The 3961-nt window shown below is 38.6% G+C and overlaps 1 protein-coding gene across 5 annotated transcripts in view; it reads right to left on the minus strand.

The window, feature by feature from the left end:
* DIAPH1 (diaphanous related formin 1) overlaps positions 1 to 3961 on the minus strand; it is a 112197-nt gene that overhangs the window by 106357 nt on the left and 1879 nt on the right. The window lies entirely within an intron of this gene.

Below are 3961 nucleotides of genomic sequence, written 5' to 3' on the forward strand. Positions count from 1 at the left end.
AACATATTTTTAAAAAGGCAGCTATATCTGAGATAAAAGCCTACTACCTTGGTTTTCTGCAACCTTTAGGATCAAAGACAATTTATAAATCAGCCTCTGCTGGATCCTTAAAGTATGCTAAGTCTTAAAAGAAAATCCTATTGCTTTCAAACAGTATTATTCCTAAAACAGGGAATAAGTCACAGAATCAGAAACCTGGAAAAACCATCTAAGACACCATAAACCCTATCTGTATCTGCTACCCTGACAGAATGCCAAAGCGGCTACTGCCTAAAGACCACTTATAATCACAACCAAGGATAAAATTTCCCATCTTCCATATAACATTGCTTCCACACACGAATGCTACGTGTTTCTCTTAATTCAGTTCATTATGACAAGTCTTTCTTGTGTCCCCTTATCCATCTCATCCCCCTTCTTGGAGGGAAGAAATTTAAGCAACTATTTAAAGGACAAATTGATACTCCCTAATTGTCACAGAGCTATGCAACAGTGTCACTTTCTTCAATCTTTTCTCTCTCAGTCTCAGTTTCTAGGGTATCTCTTCCTTTTACATGATCACTTTCTTCCAAGATCCTGAGATTTACTAAAGGAAATGTAGAATCCAAAATCTATGCTTTTTTCCTCCTTTGGTTATTTATCCAATTTCCAACCTACAACTGTAAGAAGGGATTGCTGCTGCACTGAGTGGGTGTTTGGGCTTGATGACATTTAAAGTCCCTTCCAACTCTAAAATTTTAAGACTACCATTCATAGCAAGCTTTAATAATGAAGTAAGAATCTCAAAGTTGAAAGAACAATGATTCACCCAGAGTTATCCTGTAATCAGTGGTAAAATTCCTTAAAATACTGGTCTCAATTTCTCTTTTCCTTCAGTAACTTTACTCTCTTAAAAAAGAGTTCTTCAATTAGAAAAACTGTTTGGAAAAACAAGAAAAATTGTTTTAAAAAAAAAGCAGGTAGATAATAAGATATGTTCATAGTGATTAAAATATTCTTTACTTTTCAATTTTAGCTTTGAAGTTTTAAGAAATTTTAGCATCAACATCTTTTACTACTACTGATTCCCCAAAGGCCTGGCTATCCAAAGGACTGGGATCAGTTCTTATAGCAGGTGGGCAATATTAAAAAACAAAGAGGGAGGGAATTACAGACAGCAGGGCAGGAAGAGAGGGTTGGCACGGTCTCATCTAACCCTAATCAGGGACAACCAATCAATGGTGCTCTGCTGGTTAGCAAGAGGTGATTTTTTCCCCTACTGCTTTCAAACAAAAGTGATAAATAGAAGGTTCAACATAATAAAGAAAAACACAAGGTTTGTTTGAATATGGGGATGCTTTTGGTAGTCAGTTGATTTCAACTGAGACACAAAATGAGAGAAGACACCACCTGCATATACAAACTTTGTTTCTCTACAATACCGAATATTTCTTGTTAATAAACATGCTTTTAACCTGTTCTTCTAATTCACACCTTATCTTTTAAGCCCCTATTACATTTCACTGAAAATATAACACTCTCCAAGAATAACTTGGCAATCCATTTACAAAATACACTGAGCACCCCAGGGGTAACAAAAGGTGATTTTACCACACGGGGAATAAAATTAGTCTATTCTGACCTGTATGCCCATCAACAAAGTTAAATCATTCCTCACTTGTTACTATTTTCTTAGCTTTTTAAATAAACAATTTACAGGTCATAAAAGATTCAACTCTTTTTATAAAAATATCCTAACATTTACAACTCTCTCAAGAGATTTAAATGCTGAGGCATTCCCTCCGTTTCACCTTCTGTGAAGGAGGATTGCCTTAGAGACAAGTGAAAGTAACATTATCCAGTGATCCTTGGGCCGTGTGTTTATAAAGACTAGGCAGGCAGAGGGCAAATTTTTAAGGTATCATGCTGTCATTGCACTCTCAATAACATTCCTGTAGGTTCTCCTCCCTCTTTTCAAACTATGTAATCCCTGTGTAACTTTTAAAAAACACAAATGACTTGTATAAAGTTCTCTGCATATTGCTTGGTTTTGAGCGACCTTTTGGATCAAAGTTAGTATCTTTAAGAGGAAAGAAGCATGAACAACTCCACTTCTTTTATAATCTTCACCTTTCCTAATATTTGTTTAAAATTCTGCCTAGCATCCTTCATCCTTGCTCTCATTTTGGATGGACAGGGGTCTACAACAACGTACTTTCACTCTCACTTTGGTTTTAGAAACTGCAACATGGTAAAAATTTAACATAGGCATCCAACAATAAACAAGATTTTAAAAATTACATACCTTGTACTGTCTCTAATCCCACACTAAGCATGTTTTACAAAGTTAGGCTCCTAGCTGAATCAAGATGCAATGGTCTTTCTTAAAACAGATCAATCCTTGATTGTGTGAGAAGACACGCAGTCTACAAAATGCAGAAATACTCTGCAGCCTCCTAACATCCTGGTTATACTTACTCCCCTTACACATATTTCAGAAATCAGTCTATCTGACACCCACGCTCATCATTGCTAAAAAGTAAGAAAACACTGTTCATTTAGCATTTTTATCTTCCTTCGTCTTAAGGGCTTCCGAAAGGAACTGAAATAATGGTGGACGAGGGATAAGCTCATGGCCCAGGAGACAGACTGAAGAAGAACCAAGGAATGGAATACCAGACAGCCTGGCTTCACTACACACGTTTGCATCTTGAACAACCAGATGGTTTAAAAAGATGATCCTCACCACTTTTTCAACTTAGGCTCCTTGTGTCCTTTCCACACAAGCTACCTCAGAGAGTAAAGAGCAAATCTTTGGTAACTTGTGAGTTCTGTATTCTCATCAGTTGATCTGCTCTTAGAACCCGCATAACTTGGAAAGGTATACAGCAGCTAAAGGGATCAGTAACTCCTCAGATGCAAACAAACAATCTTCAGGCACACTCAGTCCAAACGAGTGCAGTTTTATAAAATGTATTCTTAACGGAGTTCCCGAGGACACACACTAGAAAAGGTGGAGTAGGCGAAACCCCTTTGACTTCACTTTTAGCCTATAGTTCAAGAAAACTAAGCTATGGGTAACAAAGGCAAACCAGCAATCTCACCCACTCTATCCACCCCCACATACATACACAGACACAAAGAGAAGTGGATTGCAATGCTCCTCCTAGGCTCTCATTTCCACAGAGTTCTTACAGAAAAAGCAATGAGAAAGACAGAATATGGTAAAGCATTGAGGTATGGTATGCTATGCTAAGTCACTTCAGTCGTGTCTGACTCTGTGCGACCCCATAGACCGCAGCCCACCAGGCTCCCACGTCCCTGGGATTCTCCAGGCAAGAATACTGGAGTGGGTTGCCATTTCCTTCAGTGCTTGAGAGGGAAAAGTGAAAGTGAAGTCGCTCAGTCGTGTCCGACTCTTAGCGACCCCATGGACTGCAGCCTACCAGGCTCCTCTGTCCATGGGAGTTTCCAGGCAAGAGTACTGGAGTGGGTTGCCATTGCCTTCTCCATAGTTGGCAATAAAGGGGTTAAACAGCACTACTTTCCTGGAAACCTACCAATCCCCCAGCCAGGAATGCAATTCTCCTCACTACCTGTGTGTGTTACATATTTTCTAAAAATTCAGCAGATTAAGAGTTAAGAAAAACACCTCGAAAGAAAAAGAGAACTTGGTTCAGCTCCACCCTCCCTAAAGCAAATACCAACAACTCTGAGCCAAATCCACTCAGCACACACAAGACTCCATGGACATTCCAAAAAACAGGTGAAAAGAAGTTAAATTTCCTCAGGTATCTCACCTTTCAGCCCCCAATACTTAGCAGAATTCACATATTAATGAAACTTGTGTTAGATAAAAGCACACATAAAATTCCATTTAGAATTTGAAAAACATTTACAAGTCACAAAGGTCACTATAAATCAGCAAAAATAGCTGGAATTTGGGTGAGTAAGGTCAAATGGTACCCATGGAAACAAAAGC

The sequence above is a fragment of the Giraffa tippelskirchi genome, chromosome 6, assembly GCF_054371585.1.
Source record: "Giraffa tippelskirchi isolate mGirTip1 chromosome 6, T2T-mGirTip1v1.2.pri, whole genome shotgun sequence".
NCBI lineage: Eukaryota > Metazoa > Chordata > Mammalia > Artiodactyla > Giraffidae > Giraffa > Giraffa tippelskirchi.